The sequence below is a fragment of the Pinus tabuliformis genome, chromosome 9 (genome assembly GCF_031772625.1).
Source record: "Pinus tabuliformis cultivar Carrire ecotype Pingquan chromosome 9, CPIR1, whole genome shotgun sequence".
NCBI classification, from domain to species: Eukaryota; Viridiplantae; Streptophyta; class Pinopsida; order Pinales; family Pinaceae; genus Pinus; species Pinus tabuliformis.
The window spans coordinates 224,674,411-224,691,991 of record NC_142307.1 but is presented as its reverse complement, the minus strand read 5'-3'; the positions used below and the strand labels follow the sequence as shown (position 1 = coordinate 224,691,991).

Below are 17,581 nucleotides of genomic sequence, written 5' to 3'. Positions count from 1 at the left end.
GTAGTGGTTGAATACATGGCTGCTAGTCAGGCAGCATGTGGGGCCATTTGGATGCGGAAGATTCTAGTGGGATTGTTTGGTCAGAGCATGGATCCAACTGTGATCTACTGTGATAATCATAGTTGTATCAAACTCTCTCAAAATCCGGTTTTTCATGACAAGTCCAAGCACATTAATATCCTGTACCATCATCTTCAAGACTGTGTGGTGAAGAGGATCATGTTGTTGTTGTATGTTTCGACCGAGGAACAGGATTCAGATATTTTGACTAAGGCATTGTCAAAATGAAAGTTCGAGTTCCATAGAGACAAGATTGGGGTTACTGATAATCTCTTTCTTGTTGAGAGGGGGTGTTGAAAATAGCAACAAGAAATGCTAAAAATAGAAGTGCTAAAATTAGCACTGCTATAAATAGCATTTCGGGATACATTCCAATTTTAGTTAGTCGCTGAACTAAAATTGAGAATTAAAATTCGAATTTGATCTTAGCAGCTGTTTGTAGAATAATTAGTTAATTCATCTTGATTTAATTAGTTGTAGGAAATTAAACATGAAGTCTATGTGAAGACATGCAACAGTTTCTCCATCGATTGAGGAAGTTATCCCTTGATTAAGGAAATCGAGATGAGTTGTACTTAGAGTTGTAATTAGTTAGCTCAGTTATCTGAGCTAAGTCCAGTTAGATTAGTTCCAACAGTTTGTGGAATTGATTGTGAGTTCAGTTAGTTAATGCATGCATGCATGTAACTGCTACATTTCAAATAACTAAATATTCTCTCATAAATAACTCATGCATGTCAGTTCAGTCAGAGACCTAGTTGAGATCAGGTGATGGGACAATGTACTATCAGTTGCAGGAATATTCCCTGGAGGATATCTCTTGCATGCAGAAGCAATTCATTCCTTGGAGATTGCACAGTTACTTTTGAGTTTGATGGAATACCAGGGACGGATCTTCATCAAAGGCATCTGATGAAGAAAATTGCGCTTTGGCTGCCAAAGCAAAGAAGGGGAAGAACAAGAAATCTTCTCATTCCGGTGCGAAAGGCAAGAAGCAGGACATGTCCAAGGTGAAGTGCTTTCATTGTCACCAACACGGACATTATGCCACAAATTGTCCGCAGAAGAAGAAAAATAAGCAAGCTGCTGGATCTGCAGTAGGAGAGGCCTTAGCCTCACAGTTTGAGCTGGATTTTTCGCTGATTGCATGCTTGGTATCAAGTGTGATGGGATCGATATGGTTCTTGGATAGTGGTGCATCTTTTCACATGACAGGAGATCGAGATTTGTTTTCTGATCTGGATGAGAAAGACCTTGGAGTGCACATCGAGATGGGCGATGATGGTAGATACAGTGCGACCGGTATAGGTACCATTTCCTTTGAGAGGGAGTCTGGTAAACCCTTCGTATTGAAGGAAGTGATGCATGTTCCGGGATTGAAGAAGAATCTTATCTCTGGGGCGATGTTAGAAGACAAGGGATATGATGTTGTCTCAGCAAGGGAAAGGCTTTCCTGCGCAGTAAGACAACTGGAGAAACCCAGAAGATAGGGGTTTGAGTCAAGAACCTTTATCAATTGCATGTAGATGGCTGCGCAACAATGGCATGCAAGGCAGAAGGATTGGTGAGCCGGGATGATGGCGAGCTGTGGCACCGGAGATTGGGCCTGGAAGGGTCAATGTAGCCATATGAGGTGCACCAACATCTCCCCTAGAGGAAAAGGGAGCAGGATTCCTCCATGGGGAGATCCTTGAATGGTGGACTCCATTTTCTTACCCTAAGACCAACGAGGGAACAGTGAGGTTATTCCGATTTAAATAAATTTTATGACACTTTGACACAAGTTGCTTTTTCATTTTTTAAGAGTCGAGAAAAAGCTAAAGATGACTCTAGTCGCCTTCGATTTTTAATGAGCCTGAAGTGACAAGTGCTCAGATGGTCCTTTTCTTTTAAGGAGTCTGAAAAGGAATGAAAGTGACTACTCTGTGAGGTTATTCCGATTTAAATAAATTTTATGACACTTTGACACAATTTGCTTTTTCATTTTTTAAGAGTCGAGAAAAAGCTAAAGATGACTCTAGTCGCCTTCGATTTTTAATGAGCCTGAAGTGACAAGTGCTCAGATGGTCCTTTTCTTTTAAGGAGTCTGAAAAGGAATGAAAGTGAATACCCTGTGAGGTTATTCCGATTTAAATAAATTTTATGACACTTTGACACAATTTGCTTTTTCATTTTTTAAGAGTCGAGAAAAAGCTAAAGATGACTCTAGTCGCCTTCGAATTTTAATGAGCCTGAAGTGACAAGTGCTCAGATGGTCCTTTTCTTTTAAGGAGTCTGAAAAGGAACGAAAGTGACTACTCTGGATATCTAGACAGGGGGATTACCAAACCAATCGCAAAACTGCAGAATACTTTTTATGGTACGGCAGTCAATCTTCCCGAATGCTGTGTTCAGTGCATTGCGATCGATGGGGCGGCAGACACGGCTTCCTAAGGATAAAGGATATAGCCTACTGTGGTCTCCCAATATATACTCGACGGTACGTGGGAGCACAAGTCCGTATTGGCACTTGTCATTTCAAAGAGGAGGAATCACCCAACCTACGATGAAAGTGATAGTTACCAGGTTTTACGATGCCGGAACACATCTCTAGCCTAGACTTCTAAATGGTGTGCGTTAGGTTCCAAAGCGTTTTTATGTTTATTGAAATGTATTTTACAGTTGATCTTTCTTAAGAAGTTTGCCTTTAAGGTTGATCGCGTGATGTACAGATACAATTCCTAAATATGCAATCTAAGATGATAAACAATCGTTTACTTTCTTTTTTTTGCAATGAAAAGCCTAGCTACTAAGGAAAGAGAAGCGAAACTGTTTGAACATAGAGCAAAGAGCACACGCAAAGTCCTAAATCAATTACCACATACATTCTAAATGTAAATGTACATGCATGTATTTGTTTTCCGCTTTCTTAATGTGTGGATGACAAAAAAAATGACAAGTGGAATATAATATCAACACACACTAAAAAACAAGACAGCCACGATGGCACCACTTTGCATTAGTTAAACACAAAGGAATAAAGCTTAAATTATCAAGAAAGCATATATATAACTGAATCATTTCAATCGGAAAATAATTTTGAATGAAATTTATAAGACTCTTTAGTTGCTCAGTGGCTAATGTACAATTGATGGAAGAGGATTTTGTATCATGGCCCATGGATGAAATAGAAATGGAGCAAAAGCTCGGAAAGGAGATTAAGGTTGTTACCAGAGATGAAGCAATATAGAAAACGCCCAGAAATGTCCGTCAACGCTGAAAGTTGGATTGCCCAGTGACAAAACAAAGTAGGCCAAGGCAAAGTATCTGTATTTAACATTGTTGTGTGAGTAACCAAAACAAGCTGCACATTGCTATGCAAATTAATAGTCTTTGCGAGAAGAAAACCCAACATAATCCACACAATCTAATCCTCGCAAGGAAGGTTTTGCAGGGATTTAAAGGCTTTCTTATGCTATAAAATCCTAGGCAAATGTGGGTGCCCCAGCAAAAAAAAATGTTTAACATAATACCCACTTACTATTAAGCATTGTCTCCAAAGGAACTTGAACAATATGATAAAAGACTGATCTTTTACTTCTATAATATACATAATGTTAAATATATGAAAAACACTTTCTGCTTGCAAGTAAGACTCTATAGTTGCTGAGTGGCTAATGTACAATTGATGGAAGAGGATTTTCTATCATGGTCCATGGATGAAATAGAAATGAAGCAAAAACTCGGAAAGGAGATTAAGGTTGTTACCGGAGTTGAAGCAATACAGAGAACGTCCAGAAATGTCCTTCAACGCTGAAAGTTGAACAGCAACTACAAATTAGTTTGCAACTGCTTCACACATAGTAAAAAATGGATATTGTCAGATAAAGGCAGGGAGAAATTCAATAACAAAGCAGAGATTAAACTACGTGGAAGATGATCCGAGAACAAGTAGTTTAATATCATCTTTTAATATAATTTGATGGTTAAAAAAATATGTTGCATCATTCAAAAGTTATCAATTCAAATTTACAGATAGAATATGCATGACTTTGCACACTAAAAAAAAAATATGCATAACTTTGCAAACTTAAATAGTGATTTCAGAAGTAAAATATATAAATACATTTTATGAGTCAAATTACTTCCAAAGCTAACAAGATTGGATCTCGTTACAAGAACTTCCAGCCACCTTGTTGTAAGACCTTCATATTTAAAAACATTTTACCCTACTTATACTCTGTAATTGAGAGTATAGCTAGAATATAAGGATGTACTTCGTTACATGGGATATATAAATATGCACATCAAAGCCTGATGGAATAACATGAGAGCATAGTTCAAAACACCAAGTTGAAGCCTAGATTTATATTTAATGTTGCACAAAATTTGGCATAAAGCATAGGATAAACCACTGACAAAGTTAACAAAGCCTGATTGAATAACCTGAGAGCATAGTTCAAAACACCAAGTTGAAGCCTAGATTTATATTTAATGTTGCACAAATTTGCAAATGACAGATATGGTGGAAATTCATATATCTGTATTGTTCAGAGTTTTAAGAAGCACATGTATCTAAGAATCCAGGAACCTGAGGCTCTGGGCTTATGCTATCTTCATCAAGATTGCCGTCCTGCCATTGTACACAGAGATGTTAAGCCTAGCAATATATTGCTTGATTCTGACATGACTGCAACGGTTGCAGATTTTGGAGTTGCAAAGCTGATTCGAACTGGTTCGGAGGCCATGTCTTCTGTTATTGGCTCCAGGTAAAGTAGTTTCAAACTTCAGAACTATAAGTGGTCATTCTTTTTATGGTAACATTAATTTTCTTTTCAGAAACCATATACATTCTAACATCTTAGGATATAGCTTGTTCTTGAATGATACTCTGTCCATCCATTTTATGTTACATGATTGTCTCTGATGTGAGCAATTTACTTACAAAGTGTCTAACATCTTAGGTTACTCCATCAATCCATTCTATGTCAACATGGTTGTCTCTGGTGTGAACAATATACTTGCAAAGTGTCTAACATCGTAGGTTATACTTTGTTCTTGAATGATACTCCATCAATCCATCAACCACCCAATAATATTAACCACAACTAATTCTAATTATAAGCTATGTTATAATTAAATAGGCAGTTATTTATTTATGTAGCTCAAATCCATTTTTACTGGAATAAATGTTCCTGTTCTGTTATTTATTTTTAAAATAATCACATCTAACAGTGGAGTTCTGTTGTTGTGATTCAATTTACCCATAAACAGTGAGTACACCAAATATCATAATCCAACTTTCCCTAAATATCTTTGATGTTTTCTTAATAGAATCCCAGTGCTTCTCTGAGTTAAACACAGGACAGCAGTGTTCATCTCATCTTCAAGCATTGAACTGAACTTATCCCCTCCCAGAATACATGTTGCTGTTGTGTCCTCTTATTGGTGTTTTGTTTCATGGTAGACACAAATGCTATTATATGTTTTTTTTTCTCAAGTCAACCACCCTAATACCTCTCATGATGAGCATAGTTACTGTGGAGTTTCTTCTTGAGGTATCTTGAACCAACTCTGCAAAATACTTATAGGTGTTGTATTTGATTGATTATCATTTCACATGTTCAGAATATTATAAATTTCTTCAATAAAACTGGATGCATCGTCTATATATATCTTCATCTCGCTTTATACCATATATGGTGTAACCCATGCACACTGTCCATTGTCTTAGAATCAATATTCTATGTTGCTGTATAAAATCAGATTATCCATCCCTGGCCAGAGCACACAGCACAGAATCGATGGAAAAATATCTTTTATGTTCCTTTGAGAGTCAAATTGTTTTCTACCACCAAGTTGTTCTTAACTAAGTACAAGAAAATACTTTTGCTTAGTAGCAGGGAAAAGACATTGTAGGCAAATGACCTAATGTACCTGAAAAAGCTTTTAAGGACTTATGAGTTTCAAGATTTGGCTTGTCTTCAATCAGCAAAGATAACTTACAGGTTATTCGGGTTGGGATTTTGTCTAAAAGGCCCTGTAATCATTCTCAGCCTCTAGTATGAAGACAATATTTTCTGAAATATTGAGGAATCTTTCCAGGGATGTCTTTCAAGGGCTCCACACTTTCTGATTCTCGTTCATCTTCTGCTTATCATGCTTCATAATACTGCCTAACGACTCTGAGCCTTTTCCATCCCAGTAATTTTTCATTCAGACAATGTAAAATTCTTCTTGTGCCTGCCACTTACTATATCTGCATATTCATCATTATATAAGATATTTGGGTGGTTACGGATTTGATTACTTTTCTGGATAGCTTAAAAGCTCATCTGGCCATACTAAGGTCTTGGTTAGCTGGAGAAAATCTATACGTAGTGTTCCTTGCTTTGGATCACTCTTTAGATACTTTTACCTTTTTGGTTTTCTCTCTTTTTTCATACAAGAGGTTTGCAGAGCAGGTAAGAATTCATCATTTTTTCATAGAAGAGGTTTCTGGAGCAGAAATACGTATTCATTTTTGGGGATGTTTTGTAGAATTTCTTGTTTAGTATTTTGATTATGATTAAGATCCATATCCAGATGCATTGGATTTTGAATTAAGCTCTTGTGACTACTTTGTATCATTAGAATTTTACATAGTCTTATGAATTAATTTTTTATCAATCTAATATAAATTCACTTCAATATATATATTGGTTTCCTGACATATGATATATATTGGTTTCTTGGCATTGTTTTGAAGAGAGATTTTTTTATAATACTCTGTTTCAGCCATCAGTGTAGTTCTCGCTAATGTAGAAGTATGAGTCACCAAATATCATAATCCAACTTTCCCTAAATATCTTTGATGTTTTCTTAATAGAATCCCAGTGCTTCTCTGAGTTAAACTCAGGACAGCAGTGTTCATCTCATCTTCAAGCATTGAACTGAACTTACCCCCTCCCAGAATACATGTTGCTGTTGTGTCCTCTTATTGGTGTTTTGTTTCATGGTAGACACAAATGCTATTATATGTTTTTCTTTCTCAAGTCAACCACCCTAATACCTCTCATGATGAGCATAGTTACTGTGGAGTTTCTTCTTGAGGTATCTTGAACCAACTCTGCAAAATACTTATAGGTGTTGTATTTGATTGATTATCATTTCACATGTTCAGAATATTATAAATTTCTTCAATAAAACTGGATGCATCGTCTATATATATCTTCATCTCGCTTTATACCATATATGGTGTAACCCATGCATACTGTCCATTGTCCCAGAATCAATATTCTATGTTGCTGTATAAAATCAGATTATCCATCCCTGGCCAGAGCACACAGCACAGAATCGATGGAAAAATATCTTTTATGTTCCTTTGAGAGTCAAATTGTTTTCTACCACCAAGTTGTTCTTAACTAAGTACAAGAAAATACTTTTGCTTAGTAGCAGGGAAAAGACATTGTAGGCAAATGACCTAATGTACCTGAAAAAGCTTTTAAGGACTTATGAGTTTCAAGATTTGGCTTGTCTTCAATCAGCAAAGATAACTTACAGGTTATTCGGGTTGGGATTTTGTCTAAAAGGCCCTGTAATCATTCTCAGCCTCTAGTATGAAGACAATATTTTCTGAAATATTGAGGAATCTTTCCAGGGATGTCTTTCAAGGGCTCCACACTTTCTGATTCTCGTTCATCTTCTGCTTATCATGCTTCATAATACTGCCTAACGACTCTGAGCCTTTTCCATCCCAGTAATTTTTCATTCAGACAATGTAAAATTCTTCTTGTGCCTGCCACTTACTATATCTGCATATTCATCATTATATAAGATATTTGGGTGGTTACGGATTTGATTACTTTTCTGGATAGCTTAAAAGCTCATCTGGCCATACTAAGGTCTTGGTTAGCTGGAGAAAATCTATACGTAGTGTTCCTTGCTTTGGATCACTCTTTAGATACTTTTACCTTTTTGGTTTTCTCTCTTTTTTCATACAAGAGGTTTGCAGAGCAGGTAAGAATTCATCATTTTTTCATAGAAGAGGTTTCTGGAGCAGAAATACGTATTCATTTTTGGGGATGTTTTGTAGAATTTCTTGTTTAGTATTTTGATTATGATTAAGATCCATATCCAGATGCATTGGATTTTGAATTAAGCTCTTGTGACTACTTTGTATCATTAGAATTTTACATAGTCTTATGAATTAATTTTTTATCAATCTAATATAAATTCACTTCAATATATATATTGGTTTCCTGACATATGATATATATTGGTTTCTTGGCATTGTTTTGAAGAGAGATTTTTTTATAATACTCTGTTTCAGCCATCAGTGTAGTTCTCGCTAATGTAGAAGTATGAGTCACCAAATATCATAATCCAACTTTCCCTAAATATCTTTGATGTTTTCTTAATAGAATCCCAGTGCTTCTCTGAGTTAAACTCAGGACAGCAGTGTTCATCTCATCTTCAAGCATTGAACTGAACTTACCCCCTCCCAGAATACATGTTGCTGTTGTGTCCTCTTATTGGTGTTTTGTTTCATGGTAGACACAAATGCTATTATATGTTTTTCTTTCTCAAGTCAACCACCCTAATACCTCTCATGATGAGCATAGTTACTGTGGAGTTTCTTCTTGAGGTATCTTGAACCAACTCTGCAAAATACTTATAGGTGTTGTATTTGATTGATTATCATTTCACATGTTCAGAATATTATAAATTTCTTCAATAAAACTGGATGCATCGTCTATATATATCTTCATCTCGCTTTATACCATATATGGTGTAACCCATGCAGACTGTCCATTGTCCCAGAATCAATATTCTATGTTGCTGTATAAAATCAGATTATCCATCCCTGGCCAGAGCACACAGCACAGAATCGATGGAAAAATATCTTTTATGTTCCTTTGAGAGTCAAATTGTTTTCTACCACCAAGTTGTTCTTAACTAAGTACAAGAAAATACTTTTGCTTAGTAGCAGGGAAAAGACATTGTAGGCAAATGACCTAATGTACCTGAAAAAGCTTTTAAGGACTTATGAGTTTCAAGATTTGGCTTGTCTTCAATCAGCAAAGATAACTTACAGGTTATTCGGGTTGGGATTTTGTCTAAAAGGCCCTGTAATCATTCTCAGCCTCTAGTATGAAGACAATATTTTCTGAAATATTGAGGAATCTTTCCAGGAATGTCTTTCAAGGGCTCCACACTTTCTGATTCTCGTTCATCTTCTGCTTATCATGCTTCATAATACTGCCTAACGACTCTGAGCCTTTTCCATCCCTGTAATTTTTCATTCAGACAATGTAAAATTCTTCTTGTGCCTGCCACTTACTATATCTGCATATTCATCATTCTATAAGATATTTGGGTGGTTACGGATTTGATTACTTTTCTGGATAGCTTAAAAGCTCATCTGGCCATACTAAGGTCTTGGTTAGCTGGAGAAAATCTATACGTAGTGTTCCTTGCTTTGGATCACTCTTTAGATAATTTTACCTTTTTGGTTTTCTCTCTTTTTTCATACAAGAGGTTTGCAGAGCAGGTAAGAATTCATCATTTTTTCATAGAAGAGGTTTCTGGAGCAGAAATACGTATTCATTTTTGGGGATGTTTTGTAGAATTTCTTGTTTAGTATTTTGATTATGATTAAGATCCATATCCAGATGCATTGGATTTTGAATTAAGCTCTTGTGACTACTTTGTATCATTAGAATTTTACATAGTCTTATGAATTAAATTTTTATCAATCTAATATAAATTCACTTCAATATATATATTGGTTTCCTGACATATGATATATATTGGTTTCTTGGCATTGTTTTGAAGAGAGATTTTTTTATAATACTCTGTTTCAGCCATCAGTGTAGTTCTCACTAATGTAGAAGTATGAGTCAGCAAGTTTGTCAGCTATCGTCTCAAATACCTTATATTCCTTCAATTATTTACTTATGTTGATTTTGCAGGTGGTTCATTTGCCTATCTCAGAGTGGAACTGGGAGACTTTGTGGCATTCATAGGGGCAGGCAACATCCTATTAGAATACATCATTGGTGGAGCAGCAGTTGCAACGTCATGGACACCCTACTTCGCCACACTCTGTAATCGCCAATCTAATGCTTTTCGCATTCACACAAATTTGGCTAATAATTTCAATGATTTGGACCCCATAGCAGTTGCCGTCCTCTTCATAACAGGCATTGTTGCCATAAAGAGCACCAAAGTTACATCTAGAATAAACTCCATCGCCTCTGTAGTTCATGTGGCGGTCCTTGTGTTTATCATCATTGCCGGGTTAACGCATGCAAATACATCAAACTACTCAGATTTTATGCCTTACGGAGTGAGGGGCATTTTCACATCAGCTGCAGTTCTCTTTTTCAAGGTGATTCCTCCTTGGGTGATTCCTCCTCCAGGTTGGGTGGTTGATTGCAAGGAATATTTATCAAGGAGGCAAGATGAAAAATCAGAACGTGATAAGCAATTGAGAGATATGGTACTTGAGCTTCATAAAGCTACATCAGAAAATATGAATTTTGCAAGCAATGTGTGCAAGCATAGACATATGTTAACAGAGGTAGAGGGTGAATGCTTTCTACCTATCCCTGAGGCAAGATGCGACTCAGCTTTGTTGCAGAGACAACCTTTGAGATGCTGCTTTCCCAACAATTTTCTCTCGGTACTTAATGTTAGTCAGACAATTCTCCTCTACCAGAATTCACAATATATGATAACCCCAATCAATCTGCCAAGCACAAAACAGAATTCAATTACAAAACAAGAAAACCAAAAACCCATGATAACAACATAAATCCCACTGCCCAAAACGGTATTCACATGCAAATAAAGCCACTCCATTCATAGAAAGAACCTCGAAAGCGATGAACCCCAGGACCCTGAAATTACCCCAAAAAGCCCATAAGATCGGTTAAAAAACTATATAACCATCCAGAATTCACTATCCAACAACTGTTAAAACCCTTTAGTCTCATAGATCATTAAACCACATTAATGGCACCACTTAGTCATCCAAAACTGCGAGGATTTACTCTCGTACCTTAACGCCTCCTGAAGAATGAAGAAAAGGGTTTCAACGAATGAATTTATATAAGCAATCCATTGACATGGGCCGGAAGAAATCTGCCGAAAGTTAACAGAAAACCCCATGAATTCCCACACGGCATGTTTTGATCAATTGGAATTTATTATAGGACCCCGGCGCGCACAGATGCCCGAGATATTCAACAGTGACATTGGCAACCCGGTTTCTCAGGTTTTCTGTGCAACAGATTTTCTGCAACTATTTTTTAGTTATTTCTATGAAAATGAAAGTGTTGCCGAAGAAAAATGAAAGTGTTGACGAAGAAGTTGAAAGTCTATCCGCCTAAGCCTATCAGCCTAATTATAGACCGTCTCTGTATTCTTCCCAAAAACAGGCAACCTGTATTCTTTGCTCTAATTTGGTATTTTGACAGAACACACGGAATGCATTTGTCAGGTCACATGGAATGCGTTTGTCAGGTTGATGTGTTCATCTTTGGAGCAGAGTTGGAATTTGACGGGCAAACGTTGAAATTTTTTAAATGACCGTCCAGCATGACATGGTTGGAAGGCTGCAGAACTTATTTTTGATGTCCAGGTTTTGATGTCCAGGTTCTTTTTAAAACGTTATTATTTTATTTAACGAACTGACATTTTCTCACTTCAACCTGGAACAGACACTCTAATAAGTCCATAATGATCTTATGGACTAGTAAACTTTAATTTCGAACCTTGGTCTGCAGATTTCAAAATCTTAAAATACCTACTACAAAACATTGGAATTCAAACCAAGTGCTACTAAGACACTTAATTTTGAACTCTGAAAAGCTTCCCTTATCAGATGTGACTTGCATTGTAATTTTATCTCATAAATATAAGTATAGGAACTTCTAATTATTCTAGTCTTGCGGTTATAACCATAAAATTTGTGGAGTTGTATAATGCGTATAGCCAGAGGACTCTTAGTATGGAAGACAACTCTGTGCGTTTTGGCATAAGCCCATGGCAACTTCCCGATCTTCGAATAGATTATAAGTCTTGACCTTGAAGAAAAAATAGAGATATGATTGTTTCTATACTTTGAGTAGGAGTTGCTTTTGATCTTCAGTGAAAGTGATGATCTAACTTCCCGATCTTCGAATAGATTATAAGTCTTGACCTTGAAGAAAAAAATAGAGATATGATTGTTTCTATACTTTGAGTAGGAGTTGCTTTTGATCTTCAGTGAAAGTGATGATCTAACATTTGAAATTGAAGCTCAGTTTTTATGATAAATAAACTCTTCCAACATTTTGAAGACTAAACACCACTGTGATAAATTTCTATTTAAATCAATTCGCTTACATTTTATGTAATTTAAACAAGACTCTTTTTGTAATGTATTTTACTTAATATTTATTAAAAGAATTAAATTTTTTATTAATTTAATATTGGAAAAAGTGTTATTTTTTATATTAATTTTATAAAAATATTAGTTTTGATTTTTTTAATTAATAGATATATTTATTATTATTTTGTTTTGTTTAGAGTGAATATGAAAATTTAAATTTAAAAAAACGTTTATTATATATAATTTAAATTTTGAAAAGTGTTATCTATATATATATATTAATTATTATTTTTTTGGATTGGAATTAAGTATCGTATGTTTTAAAGAAGTTGTAGTTTTGTATGGTTTAAATTAAGTTTTTTTTAATGTATAAATTTGGGCTACTAATCTATTTCCTTACATTCCATGAAATCAAACTCTTAGCCAAACAAAAGCGATTTTAAGACATACTCTAGAACTAAAAAAGGAAAATATCAACAATTCCAATTTATAAACACAATTATTTTATAAAATTTGTAAGAAATGTGTATATATTTAACTATTATTGTCGTTTATGTTTTACTCTATCTATCACCAACCACGGGTGTTACTTAAACACATACTTGTAATACTTTAAGTGGCTTAAGCATTCAAATAAACCAAAATCTAATTTGTTAATTGTACAATTTGACCATCAAAATGAAATGAATCTAAAACATTACTCGAAACTATTTATTAACTTATTAAAATTAATAAATGTAGAAACGTTGTTGAAGAACTCAATTGTAAACATGAAAATAATGTAGATATCTTGCCTTGGAAACCATTTTTGATAAAACCATCTAGAAACGACCTTTCTTTGGCTCTTTTATGTTTTAGGAATTATTACAAATAGAAACTATAGACTTATAGATAACAATTTTGCATATTTTTATTCCTAGGCTTCACATTCTTAGTCTTTCTCTATTTTCTTTTTGTGACATTAATATTGCAAGCTTTCAATTTTCCATGGGTAAATCTATTTAGGCCCCTTATCACCTTTGATTGATTTATTTTCTTGTTGATGGTGCATGTGAGTGGACCATGCCAACTGAAGAGAGCTCCCGAGTGAATTCTGATATGCACACACATAGAAAGAAAAACATATTTGTATTAAAGTAGGAATTAAGATACTTACAACTTCCACAAAAGCACCTATAGCCTAAGGAAAAACAACTATGGAAAATGGATATGAGACCATTCAACAAAGGTTATTACCTAGTTTCCTTAAATATATATCTACAAAACTAAGTGATCAATAAGCATCTAGTCTACAAAGACTTTATATCAAATAATGGCATTCATATATATGTATATATATGCTCACAAAACAACAAATTTGGCTTGGTTTGAAATGTCTTGTTCATGATGAGATCTCATCAGATTCTCAATCTAGTATGATTGAATTCTCATAGGCGTCACCTAGAAGGGACAAGGGGTAGAAAACATATCTATTTCATACTCCTTAGAAGGAATGTCGTTCATTTGATCAGGAGAAGTTGGATTAGAATCCATGTCCAAATAGTTTCCTTGAAATCCAATGAATACACATATATCTCTTATGCAAACAACATTAAAATTTCCTTGTCATAATAAATTTGGACCACCATCTTTCTTGTTGCCACTTGCTATCCATGAGTGTATTGGTCATCCACCTTTATTGGATTATTTGGGCCAGAGGCCTGACATAATGTCACTGACTCACCACTCACTTATGAAAGTTATCATATGTCACAATGTCATCTGTGGAATAGTTGAAGTGTCACTCCGACTACAATCTACACCATATATCGAGCCTCTCAACATATCACTTAAAAGTTGTGAAAGATATGGCTCATGAAGAACGACATCTACTGCCACTTATGAAATATTAAAACACTTTAATACATTGCACTTTATTCACTACAAACTCTCTATGGTGGACACCCACATTGATTCCATGTGATTATGATCGTGGGGAGGATACAGAGGATAGTCCATCTTATAGTTTTACTTTGTTGGTCACCTTATACATCCCATAAGATATCCTTAGTAATATCTCATATATACAAATTTTGTGGCATGTATGAGTAAGGGACACTTGATTTCAGAATTATGGAGATTTTATTGTGAGTGTTCCATACAATTTCCAAACAAAATTGAGAATTCAATAAGTTGTTTGTGTGTTATGGTCAATTTTATTATGATAGATATGTGTGTTTAATGAAACCTTTATTAGTGAAGGGTTAATTTATTATCAAAACATAACCCTTGAAGGGTAAAATTTTAAACATAACGTTTCTTGAAGGGCAACAGAAAGACCTAAAACGTAAAAAAAAATTGTATGACGGGTAAAGAAGAATCCAAATTCCAACCTTGCTTTGGAGTATTGATTCTCGAGATCTTGAGATTCTCGAGGTTTCCATTACTTAGGTAGAAGGCAGATAATCATAACCCAATTCAAAAGATCATAAATCCTTTTGATTTCAATGTGCTGGTTTCTGTTTTCTCCCATCGCACGTAACTCTACTCGTAACTCACAATGAGCTCTTGAGAGTAGTAAAATCATTTTGAATATGGTCATTTATTGTAACTCCGCCTGTAACTCATAATCCGCTATTCACAATAATATAAATCATGTTTAATATTGCCATCTATCGTGATGCTATTTGCAATACATGCCATAAATTTTAATAATTTGATCATGAGAGTTAAATCAAACAATTGGTTTCTTTTTTATTCTTTATTTAAAAAGATTTCTCCGAGCCTAATCAGATTAAAGTGAAAGTCATTTAAGCTAGATGCTATTAGGAAATTGTATTGCCGGTTTAGAATTGCTATAATCAATTAATGGTATGATTAATGGTATTCTTTTTCAAGAATTGCTATAATCAATTAATGATATGATTAATGGTATGCTTTTTCAATTTTAATTTTCCTTCTGTTAAAGAGTATCTAGAAGTGTTTTTTTTAATAGAATAAATGAAAAATGAAATTAATTTAATATAATTTTTTTTTATTTTTATATTATAATTTTAAATATAATAAATGTTGTTTTAAAGCAATGTGTTTTAAATATAAACATAAAATTTTAAAAGAAATTTAATTTTAATAAAAAATATTCTTTTTTATTATATATATAAAATAAGAAAAATAATGTTATGTTCATTTTTAAAAATAAAATTATATATATATATATATATATATATATATATATATATATATATATATTATTTTTTAAATATTATAAGGTTTTGTAATAATTATTTTAATTTTTAATTTAGAGAGTTTTTTATTTTTTATCATTTATTTATATTTATTTTTTTATTATTAGGATTATACGCTAAATGTTTCTTCAATGTCTTTTTACCAATATTCAATTTAAAGTATTTTTGTAAAGTAAAAACAAATTTTTAAATTGAAAATTTAATTGAATGAGTAAAGTTGTGTAGCTTAGTTGCATTTTTGGAACTTTTAAATTGAATATTTTAATTGAATGAAAAATTAATTTAATCGCAATTAATCTAAACCCACCTTACACATTTTAGCAAACCATGATTTTGTGATCCGAATTGGATCCTCAAACACTCTTACAATTCCTTGAACTCTGTAAAACTCATATCGAAGTTTCAAAGTGCTATGGATGTCGAGCTTATTAGAAATAACCTCTGAACAATGGCAATTTGTGGTCAGCACGGAGCAACAAGGACCCTCGGTCAAAGTGCGCAAATCGTTGGCCCATGGTAATCGTGCGCTGGTGCAAATTGGCAAACCGAGGTCAAATCCAAAAATAGAGGCAGTTTCTGATACGCGCAGGGCGTCCCCCTCAGTGAAGGAAATCCCTGAGCGCTCGATCACGAGGAAAGTATAAAACCATACGGAAATCGTCGATTTCGTCAGAAGGCGGGCCCTGCGCTAAAACCGGCAGGATATCGGAAGGACCTCAAGCGGTAAGCGGGTTCGACCGAGTCCCGCCTGATGCCATACAACGGGTGACACGCATCCAGCAGATGAGAGAGAAAACCGCTCACATCGCGCGGGTAAAGGGCATGCTACTTACCCACCCGATATGGACAAAGACCGTAGGATCTGGAGGCCCCAGATCAATGGCGGAGAAGCAATCCAATGGATGATCGGATTCGACAGGGAAATAGGCTGAGGCGAATAAGATTTGAGATCTAGCATGACTGATGAGTTGGCAAAGGAAACAGTTTCGCAGGCAATCTTGGAGCAATGGAAATAACGACCATTCAAAGAGAACTAACACTCAGTTCGTGAGGAAACAGGTGGCCACCTCTCTGTGAAGTGTTACAGTGATGATGATGTAGAGCAAGGGAATTCCAGTGGACAAAGGTAGGAGATCCAGAGAGCCAGGAAGTAGAAATGAACAGTCAGGGAGCAGATTGGCTTTAAGCCACAAACGGACAGAGGAAGCAGGGGGAAGCAGGAAATGAGAGCAAAGAGAGAGAGAGAAGCAAAATTGCAGAGAACAAAGAAGTTAAGCTGACCTGCAGAGCAAAGGCAGCATCGAGCAGATAGAGACAGAGAGAGTCCAAGAGTTTGTGAACTCCAGGGAAGGCTTGAGAGGTTCAAGCAACTCTTCTGCGTATAATTGTCAGGTATTGAGTACCAAATTGGACTCATACCACTAAGACCAGTTGAGGTTGAGTTTCAGTAAGGGGATTCTGTGTACTTTAGAGACTTGGGGGATCCAAGTACAGTCCTACTAATCATCATCTGTTGAGTGAGACTCAATTTGAGCTCATTGTTGTAAAACTCTGCTTTTTAAGACACAATAGAAAGGCCACCACTGAAGGCTGGACCAGGAGATGTAACCCAGGAGGATTGGGTGAACTCTTTATTAAGCTTGTTGTGTTTTATGTGTTTGCTTACTGTGTTTTCTTACAGTTTCAGTGTCTGTGCATTTCTCAATCTTATCGATCCATTGCATAAAATAACATAGGCACACCCCATCACATAAGTCTGTAATACCTTCATTAATTAACTGAAATCATTCACGAGTGATTTACGATCAAGTGGTATTAGAGCTCCTAGGTTGTTTAAGGTTAAACAAGCTTGTGTTGGATTTTGTTGTTGAATGCTAACTAGATTAAAGCTTAAATTAGGAGAAGGAGAGTTGATCGAAACTAACTCAGAAATTGGAAGAGTCTATCCTAAGAAGAAAAT

General features: G+C 35.1%; 1 long non-coding RNA gene across 1 annotated transcript; it reads right to left on the bottom strand.

The window, feature by feature from the left end:
- Positions 1-3,182: 3,182 nt before the first annotated feature.
- Positions 3,183-11,587, bottom strand: LOC149147984 (uncharacterized). The gene is made up of 4 exons (XR_016263121.1): positions 11,084-11,587; positions 10,626-10,771; positions 3,808-3,888; positions 3,183-3,366 (listed from the first exon to the last, which is right to left on the bottom strand). It is a non-coding gene; the product is annotated as an uncharacterized LOC149147984 (long non-coding RNA).
- Between the last annotated feature and the right edge of the window lie 5,994 nt (positions 11,588-17,581).